Genomic DNA, 13,035 nt, shown 5'->3' with positions numbered 1-13,035 from the left:
AAACACAGAAGCCTGTAACTTGCTTTAAGATGTTTTGATATCCCCTATGAATCCTGTAGCTTATGCGTAGGATCTACCCCGTTGTAAAACTAAGAAGGTGCAATGTATTTTTAGAACATTACTGCTGGTCTGTAAACCATTTATCTATATTACCTAGGACAATTGTCATGGGTTGGGTGGCCCCAGGTTCCTCAACAGTTAAGCAATCTGTGTAATCAAGTCAGGATTTAAAATCTTTTTAAAATATCATATTAAAAAAACCCACAAACACATAGCACAGATTTCAAGCATGCACTTACACACAAAAAAGTCAACTTCAGCTTCTCTGTAACACAGTAATTCCTTGCCCAGCACCTACACAAGGACAGCAAAGGTAGTATTTCTAAGCCTCTCCCTTTTTTATGATCATTATACAACAAGGTAATTAAGGTCAGCTGAGGTCATCGTTCTTTAACTGAGTTCCCAGCCCTGACAACAGAAACCTTTGTCTGATCTTTGGTTCACAGAAAGGTTTTAACTTTGTTTCACCACTACTACTATAAAATTCCTCTAATGTGTGTTGGCTGTTCATTCTTCTTAACCTTTGGAGACTGTAATGTTGTTCCTTCACAAGGCTGAACTCTAAGACTCCCAAGAAAGCAGGTATATGGTACAAAGTAGTTCAAATAACTCTGGATTAGTATTTAAATACAAGACCTGCACATACCACTTGCAAGCTTAGTCTTAGCTATATTTTTCCTGCTATTTGACTGCTGAATTCCACTACCATAAAAGTTTTCTTGAAGGCCTAGATTATCTGAAGCTGCAGAGCAAACAGAATTGAAAAAAGGAGGGACAAAATACTTCAAGGAGAACAGCATGCTAACCTTCTAGGACAAGTCTAGTCAAGTATAGTGAATCACAGAGAGAGAAATCACAGCTGTGCTTGAAACCGCCATCACCGACTTACTTTCCTTTACAAGCGTCTGGGTAACAATATCAACAGATGTGGAATTTTGGGTTTCGGTTACCAGCATGACTAAAGTCAATAAATCAGTGCAGTAAAGTAGGTCACAGAGTTACCACCTTACCTGCTGCTCCCAGAGCCACAACAGGCTTGCTCTCTTTTGCTTTGATTTCATATGTTAGTTTGGCACTTTCAACTATTTCATTATTTCAAATAACTCTCCAACATTCTACATGGAGTTTATTTCTCCAACTTGTTCATTTTAGTCAGTGGATTCAGGTGCATTACAAACCTTTCCTGGTTTTACACTGATAAGCAGAAGACCCTTAATTAAAATGCCAGTTAAAACGGTAGCACAATTACAGGGACCATTTTCTCGCAGCACTGGGCATTCACAGCTGAAGGTAATGATAAAATTTCTGCAAAAAATGTTCTTTATTTTGAACTACTATCAGCCAGCAAAGTACTTGAAATGCATAAATTAGGCTCTCCCAGAAAATAATATTCTGGACAAATAGTTATTCTAGTGGCAACTAGAATTTTGAGTGCATGTGTTCCTTCCCCATTTTGTGGAATTTAATAAAAATGCCACCACAGATAATAGGCCATAAATAGAACTTAGATTTTTCTACTCAGCTGGCATTGCCTCATCTAATACAAACTATTTGTGTCAAAATAGGATCTTACGTAATTTTCAGTTGGCATTTAAATAACCTACCAAGTAATAATGATGCAGAAGAAATGCTGATATAGACTGTAAATTAAGAACTGTTTATTACTTTGTACCTGTGTGCTTGTTTACAATACTTCTGCAATCCTAGTTGGTCTTTAACCACCGCAGTGATAAATCCAGTGCATCATAGTGCAATGGCCAACTGAACTAACAACTTCTGACACTCTAGCTGTGTTCCTAGTTAAGAAGTGCATTGCAGAGGGCATTGTGCAACCCACATGAATGCTGCTGGATTCTGGCAGACCTGCTGCCAGTCACACCTCCCAGAGTATTTTGTAGCAACCCCAGGTTCCAGCAGCCCGTGTACAAGATGCCTGAGGTCTGTCCTGAGTGTAGCTGAAACCCGGAGTGCACCAGCCCATCAGCTGCTAACCCTGGCATGGTCCCCTGTGCTGCTGCTCATGCTCACAACAAACCTTCCTCTGCTGCCTTCAAAGCTGCACAGGTACCATCACGCTCCCCAGATATTGCTGTTACCCATCAGCACCACAAATTCATCTTGAACGAGCAAGCTCAGGCTAGAACTTGGGCCCTTGTCCATGCACAGTGTTGCTTTTTTTTATTTTGGGTACGCACAACTTATTATCTTTCCAGTTCACCAACAGAATTCTTTAATTTGTGACCATATCATTGTAGCTTCTTGTATTGTGAATTAAAATAATGCTAATGATAAAAATGTCACATTTCTCTCAGTGCTGACGGTAAAAATCTGTGTTGGCACTCACTGACTGAAAATATACAAATAAATAGATAAACATTGAAACAAAATTTCTAAAGCCATCTAGGAATTTACCTAAGCCAGGCAGTGCTGGAACTGTGGAGAATCTGGCACTTAGATTTGCAGTCAGACATTAGGGACCATGTTGCCCTGGCCTTCAGCATCAGTAAAGCAGTCTATTGAGTCGGAGTTGCAGAAAGCTAACTTGAAAATGAACTTGATGGTAACCTACTAATTAACAAAAAACACAACACTATGGTGTGCAGCTACAGCTTCGGTACTATTGCCACCTACAGGTATTCTTCTCTTCCTTCATTACAAAAAGTAAGGTAGTAAACATGCTGTCCTGGCACTGTAGTCTGGTAAATTCAATTGTTACCATGTAGTTCACTGAAGATGTAACATCATCAGCTCTCTGGGTACAAGCTACAACTGAACATCTACTGTAAGATTCAGTGAACTGGTACTCACTTGAATGAGGAAAAATGTTAAAAATCAGTGGCAGAAAGGCTAAAAATATAAAAATAAAATAGTTAGAGAAAAAAAGACTTGCTGTATATGATCAGACTATCTTAGTAGCTAAATAGCTTCTGTAGATGGTAAAACCCTGTAGAGGACACACGTGATGGCACAGCCCGGGCACTGAAGCGTGCCAGCATTCAGGTTCATCTCGGGCAGCCAAAATCCTATAGCCAAAGCAAGCTTGGGTCTCTGCTGAATGAGGAATTAGCGGCTTTGGTAACCCCCAGCTGCAGCTGAGAACACAAACTGCACAGCAAGGATGTGGTTGTCTGTCTTTGATGCCTTGTCTACGAGAGGGAGCAGCAGCCTTCATCTTTTTAAGGTAACATATGCTTGTGCAAGGCAGAGTACCTTCTGAGCAACCTCTCTAAACTTATGTTTTTCTCTTGATTTGGAAATATATATATATATTTTTTAAAAAGGTAGTTTATCCATAATTTATAGTGGTGACTATAATACTTGTTGCTCAGACTGATCGTGACCTATGGCCTATGAATAAGTCAATAGCAAAGGTTTCTAAATGAAGTATTTAAGCTTATTTGAATTCCTATTTCAGTTACTCGCACTGTAATTTCCAGATATGCTTGAGTATCCAGAAATGTCACTGGAAAATAACAGAAGCTGCGAGTGCTAGCCATTCTGAGAAAAAGCTGAAGAAACCAAAATATTAGCAAAAGAGTATAGTCAGAACAATAAAATAAACTGCCTTTGGCACATTCTGATCTTACCATCAAGCACAGCAGTGAAAAAGTATTGAGAGCACTGAGACACCAAGGCATGTGAGGACCTGGTACACAAGATCCTAGAAGACTAAAAGATATAAGCAATCTTTTTTGAGAAAGCCACTTGCAAAAATGTTTTCTACTGAAAACAAGGATCTGATTTTAATAGTGCTTCTCAGTTTTACACACATGGATGGGTGCGAGCACTGGCAGAGATGAGTGTTGCTGTCTGCAAAGGTGAACAGCCAGCACAGCCACAGATTCATCTTCTCTATTGCTGCCCCACACCTTATTAATATTCCATATATTCACAACATTACCGGCAGAGCTAAATCACTGTGACTAACACTTCAGCTATAACTGAGGCTTGTAATTATTTCAGAGTCAGAAAGACACAATATATCCACTCTGAAAACAAAATTATTTAGCATATGCATGTATACAGAATACAAATGATGTTGATATAACTTGGTCTTTCATATTAATGAATCATTTCAATCCAAGTGCAGATATTTCTTTTGGCATGCCTTTTGTCGTGTTTATGTGCATAAAAACTTATGAGTTGATAAATGAAACGCAAGCACCACTTAAATACTACACACCAGATAAAGCCAATTGATGTGAAGCTACCATGAAATAAGGTATAAAATGGGTATGTATTACTACACTGGACATTTCCAAAGCCTTATCCATCCAGGAGAAGCAGGTTCACACTATAGAAACTACAGAAATTTCTTCTTGCTCGAAGTACCTTGTTTTCAATGTTCTACTTTTAAGGTAAATGGCTAAGTTTGAACTTTACCAGTCTTAGGCCCCTTCATTAGATTTCAAAGAGGTAGTGAAAAGACTATTTCCTTTCCTTCATTTTCTCACACTTTCACTCGACAACATTTTAAGTTCTGACAACACAATTGAGTTCTAGCTGTGTCTCCTCTTTGTATGGAGTCCTTTCCACAGCAAAACAAAAAACAGGCTGTTTTTCAACAGTAGAATTAGATGGGAAAAAAACACAACAGGAAAAAATTATATATGCAAGCATCATCCTTGAAACAATTACCTCTGTTTTTGTAATTAACTACATTTCAACCTGATGATATCTAATTAATCACAAATTTCAACTGAGTGGTCAGGAAATGTATCCAAGCACAGAACATGCAGCATTTGAACAGACATGAGCAGCATGAAAAACACCCGTCTGAAATCAGAAGATGCTCACAAACCACCATGAATCTCCCAGCTGGGCTGGTACCCCAGCTAACGAGGGGGCAGTGTTGTAGCCAAAACAGGCATTTGCCATTTTATCCCTGGAAAATAACACTCATTTGAGAAATGACGGTGCATCTTTCTGCCCTAATATGAAGCCACTGACCAAGAAATCTGCTCTGTGTTAGCAGAGATGCAGCTCGCACCCTCTGCCCAAGATGACGGCGAAGGAGACTGTGGAGCCAAAGAGAGCGAGGGATGGGGGAGAGCAGGGCTGGGAGCTGATGGCTGCTATGCTGACAATGCCACCACTTTGGTAGCTCAAAGAAGATGGCACAGAGAGTCAGCAAAGGCCTGGTGTTTCAAAAAAAAGTGAAAAAGACCCTTTGGCGTGCTGTCTTAGAGGTCAAGGAAGAAACTGAGACTTGTATCCAATTGACTGGGAGCCTTAAATTTCTCCCATGCAGGATCTGACAAAGATTAGTTTTGGCTTTGATATCAATATGAGAAACAGATGAGAAACAACCGAGGTATCTTCACAGGCTAAATAATCCAGGCAAATAAACCCACATTGTTCAAGCAAGAATGTCTCCAATGGTGTTTAGAGGTTTAGGCTAGTACAGTGACTCCTTTTGCTCTCATATACTTAGGAGATTCTGGTGTTTTATTTTAAGGGAAAGAACAAGGTTTTTATACAAAGAAGTAATATATTCTTAAACACACTAGGAGAACTCTTATTTTACTTAAAAACACAAGAGTCCTGCCTTTGTTATGCTTTCGCTCATCTTCCCTGGTACTGTAATAGGGATGTTTCTTATCTTTCATGCAGATAAAATCTTACCAACGTGGTCTGTGTCATGAAAGGAAAGTAGAAGTGCTGTTAAAATTTGCACTTAAATATAACACAGTTTCACTTCCATGTTTGTCCAAAAATGTAAAGCATTTAACCTTTAAAATAAAACCCTTTAAAATATAAATATGAACCAGAAACAGTACATTCACTTGGACTGTGCACTGTTTTTCATTCGAGAATATTTTTTACAGATAGTGTCTGAGTTTTATGAATTTTTAAATGGAATTACAGTATTTTATATACAACACTGAAAAGTCGAAGTGATTCAGCAGCTTCAGTCTTACCATCAAAGTAACTTAAGGGCTAGATTCTTGAAACTACTCAAGTACAAAACTCTCTCAGAGTTGATCTGTTTAATTCATTGGGAATTAAAGCTCTTTAAAGCTCTGACTCATTAGTTTATACAGATGAGCTTAGGAAAGCTTAGAAGAATTTTCTGTCCCAACAATCTGCCCATTTTAGATGTCTCCCTCCCTCCTTACAGAACGAGCTTAGCTTCTGGTGAAGTAGATGCTGTACGACTCTGGCATATTAAACTGACATCAATTTTGGTCTTTCCCAGTGCATTCAGCTGTGATTTAAGCAGGTCTGCAACTGCTTTATGATTAGCCGAGCAATCCCAGCAGCAGAAATCTTTGAAGAGGAGTAGAGTAAAAAGTTTGGGGCCAGAACCACTGCAGCAGACTTAGCATAAGCTGTCCCTATTTGTGAGCCAAAATCTTTGAGCACTCAAATGGGAACCTGAGTTCAATTGCAATTAATAGACTCTTCCTAGTATCTATGTCTTTTTTTAAAGATGAGAATTAAGAACAGTTGTAAAAGAAAGAAAAAAATAATTTGTATCTTGTTGGCAAATACAGACATGACCTGTACTTTTAATTCACCGTTGTTTGTTTTACAGCAGGTCATTATTCTCATTAATTGCTAAGCTGCTGGCAGATTCCTTGACATTTTGGATGAAAGATCAATCTGGATTTAATAAAGTGATCAAGAGGAAAGATGTTATAACTCTTTTTCTTAAAAGTCTGCCAAATTAACGGCATAGTGCAGACTGACATCATGAAAGGCAGTAGCTCGTTGATACAGTAGTCCATTTTTTAATCAGGGTGACATAATACAGCTATTGTCTGGCATGACCTATAATTACATAATATGCATGTGACCACATTTCATTACAAATCCAACCCTGTCCTTTCCCGATTCCTGCTCATTAGAAGTCCAAAGTGGGCAAGGCAGGCAGGAGGGGGTGAGAGGATTTACAGAGGTACGTTTTCACCTGTGGAAGTTCTTTTGCTGGATTTACATGTATATCTAGCAGGACTAACTACAATACGAGGATATTTACGTCCAGGGGGTTCTAGCTTTCCATTCATCATCATTCAGAACCACTAAGAAAATTGAGTAGCATCAGATCTGAACATACAAGTTTTTAACTCTTTGTTTTCCACTAACTGTGAAGTTTTCTTTCCTTTCACTCTCACTCTGACACATGTGCACCATTCCCACTTCCACATTAATACAAACTTCGCACTGCTAAATAAATTACACATTTAGCTTCAGGCATATCTCATTGATTCCTTTCTATTTTCCTGGCCCAAACCCAATTCTGATGGCGCAGCAAGCATGCTCCTTTCTGTAGCTTGGAGCACAAGAGCTTCCTTGGCTGGGGTTAGTACTGTGTCCTCCACCTTTGCATTGCTGGCCCTGATGGAGCCATTTCCAGCCGTGCTCACTAGGAACAGCCTTTGACACGAGAGTAGAGCAAGGGGCTCAGACACACACCTCCATCTCTGCAATGAGACACGCTAACTGGTGTGTTTTAGAGTGACTAAGTGCAATTAGCTTTTCAAGCAACAATTATTATTTTTCTTTTAGGTAATTTATCTTGGAGAAATTAAAACAAACCTTGTTTACTCTAAAACATACAACCCATGGCAGAAACATCAGAGAGCAGACACTCAGGCTGAACTGAAAAAAAAACCATCTGGCAGAAGGATGAAAGAAATTATGACAACCTGCTCTGCGCCGGGCTTTGGGCAGGAAAATTTGGGGCAAGGGCTGTGTTGCTTTTGCAACTGACTGGAGCATGCTGTTAACTCAGTATAAAGCCTAATAAGAGTAAATAGAAAGGTTGATTTCAAAGAGCTCTGGGTCAAGCATCTGCTCTCTTGCTTAGAAGGCAAGCTCAGCCACAATACCTGAAAAGGTATAAATGAGAATACTCCATCCACCTGAAGTAGGAATCAAACTTGTAGAGACAGGACTTCAGCACAACATAACAAATTCTGAAGTGTGCAAGGAGCAGAAAATAGGAAACCATCAAAAACTACTTCCAAGATAATGTGTTCCCACTCAAAAGTTACTCAAAAAGTAAACGTTTGCTGAACTAGAGTAACTGGATTCCACCGTACCACAGAAGCATCATCAATCATATGTTGCCATACGTCACTGACTCCTTATAGAAAATGAAATTCAAAAATAAACGTAGCAGATCTGTAGTTTCTAAAGCCTAATGACGTTCAAGCCAGAGTGTATTAAATACTTAAAAATTTGGGAGCTAAAAAGGATTTTGTGAAAATGACTTCTAAAATTGTACAATTGAAGGTAGCAGCAAGATGCATTAGGATCTAGTAAGGCATGAAATTACCTCATAAAGGAAATAACTTTTGTGAAACATGGTAATAAACGTCACAGTGAAATTACAGATAATGATCGGCATTTTTTGTACTGCTTTCCACAGCCTCCTCTGACACTTGTTCTGAGTAAATGAATAACAAACTTGTCTCCAGCCCGTGAAACCAAGAAGAAAGAAAATCTTGTGTTATCCTAGTTCAATGCATCTTAGTATATGCAGAGACAAAGCACGTGCTTTTTAGGGGGATATGTGAACTGACAAAGCAGATACTGTCTTTGGAGAAAGGCTCTCTGCAGCTTTGTGATACCTGCAACAGGTGAGCTACTGTCTCTGCAGTCAATCTGTCATGTCCCTTTTCTACCAGTCCAAAAAGCTTCCTGCTAAGTGTGGTATATACCGATTTTTCAACCTACGCTCCTACTTACCGAGTAGGGATTTCACCCCTCAAATGCTTGAAATGGGAGAATTTCTCCATTAAACAAAATGGGGATTTAATGTGTTAACTATGTACACAGGTTTTCAGGATGAAGTCTAGAAACATCTGAGTGACTGAGACAGATGAGAGAGAATTCAATTCCCTGTCAAGAGCTAATAAGTGGATCAGATGAGAGAAAATGGCAAAGTTATGGCTGGAAAAAATTATTCTCTCTGTACAGGTTAGAATAAAAGCTTGATTTGGTTTCATTCAGGACAGTGGAGTTTTAATGGTTGGAAGTACAGTTAAATAATGCTAATTATCCATTTACAAGCACTCTACACCTGCAAAGAGCTCTTCAACAGTTAGATACAGGAGTTCTTCTACACAATATCCTTGTGTCATACACATTAGGCTCACTTTTTAGCAATGGAAATTGAGGTCTTTAGATGAGTTAAACCCAAATTACAGACAATTATCTTATTTGCAGATTGCTTACCAATAGGCATGTCATGAGTCACTGACAAAATTCAGCTGCAAGTCTTTTGAGTCTGTGACTTAGGCTCTTGTCTGGTAAAAAATCCCTCCCAGGGATTAGGAAAGGCAGAGATAAATTGACCAATTTTAGCTGATTTGCAGAAGGCTGGAGACTCACCAGAAGTCTCCAAAGCAGTCTTTTGCAAACAGTGCACTCATAAAGCCCCTCACTCAAATGTGTCCAGATTCCCACATAAATAAAGGGGTTTCCTGTACCTGAACTGCCACAAAAAAGGCCAATATGGATGTAAATCTGTGGGGAACTGAAATATTACCTCAACTAGTCCTACCTGATCCACTCTTCAGAAGCAGCCAAATGGCTGTCACCAGGGGTCCCACCACAGCTAAACTTGCTTTCAGCCTCTTCCAGGTCATTTCCTTAGGGATCTCAAAGCCACGGGCCTACTCGCCAGCTACTCCAGCTACTTCTTTGCCATATGCCTGGGGGTTGCTGGTACAAGAGGAAGACTTGCCACCTGAGCTACCCAGTGTCACCTGTGAAAGAAGGCTCTGAGGCATCTCTAAAGCACCGATCACCATGGCACACTTAGACATAAGTCATTCTAGTCATAAGTGGAATCAGCATTGCCAAAACCTCTGTTCTCACCAGTTTACCAAATGCCTGGGTTCTTTAAATTAGGTATGGGGACAGAGAGGAACAGTGTCCTTCACCTGAACATAGTATCCCAGTTTTTTCCAGGCTCTTCATTTGATGAAGACCATAGATGAGCATCTGCCATTCTAGCAAAATAACCAGCCTCAGGGAGGGCTGGCTTGCACTCCACATGAGCAAAACAAATGCACAAGGAGAAATTGCTAATTATTATCCCATTTTTCAAGAAAAAGTAACAGTTACACAAATGTCATTGGCTATACCTAATTTTGAGTAAAACTTAGAGAATACAGATTTTGCTAACTAAAGCTCAGAAAAGTCAAAGACCTGGCTTATAACTAGTGCTTTGGAGAATGCACTAGTTCATTCAAGACAGTTTGACATATCTAAAAATAATGCAGAAAAGATCATTTCTGAGATCCGCAGTACTTCAACAAAAGTTAGGTCCTATTCTCCTTACCAGCCTTGGTAGCCCGTGCCTACGATGGACTAAGGTATGAGAACAGATAACTTTGCCAGTCACTTTCAGAACAATCCATGTGAGTTACAACATCAAAAAAAAAACCAAACCAGCGGTTACCTGTATGAAGTTTGGTATGGGCTTCCTGGTTTTACCCAAAGACACCTCATTATTTTGAGAAAAAACTGGTTTCCTTCAGCCTGTTAGATCTCCCATTGTTTTGTCCAGTTCTCCCATTTTCCCTCTGAATTTCTTTAGTCTTCTGAAATTAGATTACCTTCTCTAAGCATTCAGAATGGGATCAGTAAGAAGGTACAGACTATTCACCACTTAAAATTTCCTCTGAGCATATACTAAATACCATACCTACTGCAAATCTCAGCACAGGTCCAGATCTTCTCAGTTCATTGGTAATACTAAAACTCTCATAGCTCTACACCTCTGGTAGGTTTAAAAAAAAAAAAAAAAAAAAAATCCAAATTTAATCTTCCCTCTTTAAAACCAAGTGTGATGTCACTGTCAAGTTATTGGTATTTGGCCCAGCAAGCACCTCTAGCTTTAGTCTTCTGCAAAATGCCTTTGAATAGTCACAGATGACCAACCCAGGTGTAAAACCTTCAGGTGATCTTAAAGGAGTGCCAGGGTTCTGAGAGAAACAGCACTCTCTGCATCCTTAAAAAAATACTTGATGTAAATCTAGAAGTTATATGAAAAAAAAAAAAAAAAAAAAAAAGGCAATTTCTTGCACGTCTGAGCAGACACATCTGCCAGAACACAAGCAGGAGAAGACAATGACCCACCTCTTCTTCTCAAGCCCTCTTTGCATGCTGAGTGCGGTTTGTGCCTCTTCTCCTTGACATCCTTCCCTTCAGCAAACTCACTTCTATAAGCACCATGCAGTAGCTGGCTGTCACAGAGCACCGATGGAGAGTCGTAGGAACAGCATAAACACAGTGCACAACCCAGAGAGCCGATACGAAGCAAAAGTGTCATTGAGGGTGGGGAAATCAAGCTTTCTGTACAGTCAACACATCTCACTCTAAATGCTCATTTCTCAACTTCCACCAATTCCGGAACAAAGCTTGTTGGACTCCACATGCCTGGACGACCAAAGAGCACATGCTCACCATAACCAAAATGCCTAAACTACCAGGTACTTGGTTGTTGGCGTTTTGCTTTTTAAGGCATGTCACCAAGTCTTAGCCTGGCTGATGGAAAAAGAGTATATTTGAGTTCTGCATGCAAAGTTGACACTTTTCACTTGCACACTTCCAAAAAAAGGAAGTGAGACTGTAACACAAATACTGAAACGAAACTGTTTGATCACACACTTGCTCTTTTGGCCACTGCCTTCACATTTCCCACAGAATGGGAGCACACCGCAGAGCATTAGACTACAGAGAAGCAATTTGGCAGTGAGTCAGGCTCAGTAACTCATAAAGTAATACTCTCTCGTTCCTCAAGGACTGGATCTAGACTGTAGTTTATCACCAAAGGCTGTAGCAGAGTTCTTGCACATAATTACATTGCTGAGTTTCCAACATATGTCATTCCTCATCCTTAGTCTAATGGCTTTTCAGCAGAACATAACTAGGTCCCAAAATGTGTGTCATTCAGATCATGCACAGATCTTCCTTCGGATAAAATAATCAGGTTTTTAAAATCAGAGAAGTACATTCACAATTTATTTAAATCATGTTAGGAAATACCAATTTCACATGTGATGCAAACATGGGAATTCAGAAAGATAACAACTTTCTACTTTATTTCTGTGAAACACATTATAAGAGTAATTTATCACTTGACATTTTCTCCAGTGATTCTCCATTTTGGTTATTGTGTAAGAATTATATAAGGTTAAGAGCATCCCTTTGTTTTTAATTCCTTACTGGAGGCAGCTAAAAAATCTCGAGAGGGTCAGAATGTGCAACTGCAAACCACGATTGCTTGTTTTAGGATTTATTCTTGTGCCCTGGTAGCTCAGACTGCAGTCACTTGGAAAATTAGCTCTGAATGCCATCAGGAGCTCTGCCTTGTAAACACTCTTTTCCTAATGTTGCACAGTTCTCGATGAAGAACTAGTAAATCCCTACGCACTACCAGAGAAGAAATTCAGATATTACTTTATTTTTTTTTTCTTCAAGGGCAGATAAACACTCTAACCATGACCTTCACTCAGACCATGACCTTCCCTACACCAAGAGTAAGAATTCTCATGGCACACAACTCAGAAGAAGTATGTGAAGACCTACTGTCTCCACAGTACAGCTGCACATGGGCCAAGTAATCAATTTTTGACAGGGATTCAGTACAGTTGAGAAGGAGGTACATTGCTCAACTCCTCATCCATACACAGCTAGCCAACATAGAGGATACGGGCAAGCAGTAGCTGGGATCCCACACAATCCTTCCAAGGGGACCACGTTTGTGGTGCTTGTCTCCTTAGTGTCATCTACTTGTCAGCCACTCCTGACTTGTGTCCTTGTGGGTTCTTGGGTCAGGAGACCTTCATCCCTTGACAAACTTTGATCCCTTGACATCACTGGAAGAAGTGTGCAAGCCCTCCTGCAGGTTCTCTCACGCAGCACCGAGGGAGGGCTCTATTGTCCTCCTGCAGCCCTGCAAACTCTCATGACATTTCCTGACATTGAAGAGTTTCTCAAAGCTCCCAGTCCCAG

General features: G+C 39.8%; 1 protein-coding gene across 2 annotated transcripts in view; it reads right to left on the bottom strand.

Annotated features, from left to right (window-relative positions):
- The window catches only part of TMCC3 (transmembrane and coiled-coil domain family 3), a 104,550-nt gene that overhangs the window by 62,985 nt on the left and 28,530 nt on the right, over nucleotides 1–13,035 (bottom strand). The window contains exon 1 of one of the 2 annotated variants that reach the window (XM_014963157.1): nucleotides 11,158–11,255. The exons of the other annotated variant lie outside the window; for it this stretch is intronic. The gene's annotated coding sequence lies outside the window, so the exon portion shown is untranslated. Of the gene's footprint in view, nucleotides 1–11,157; nucleotides 11,256–13,035 lie in introns of those variants that run through there. 2 annotated transcript variants of the gene reach the window in all.

The sequence above is a fragment of the Calidris pugnax genome, unplaced genomic scaffold (assembly GCF_001431845.1).
Source record: "Calidris pugnax isolate Ruff unplaced genomic scaffold, ASM143184v1 scaffold44, whole genome shotgun sequence".
Lineage (NCBI taxonomy): Eukaryota > Metazoa > Chordata > Aves > Charadriiformes > Scolopacidae > Calidris > Calidris pugnax.
The sequence above is the reverse complement of the archived record's forward strand: the minus strand, read 5'-3'. Positions and strand labels throughout refer to the sequence as shown.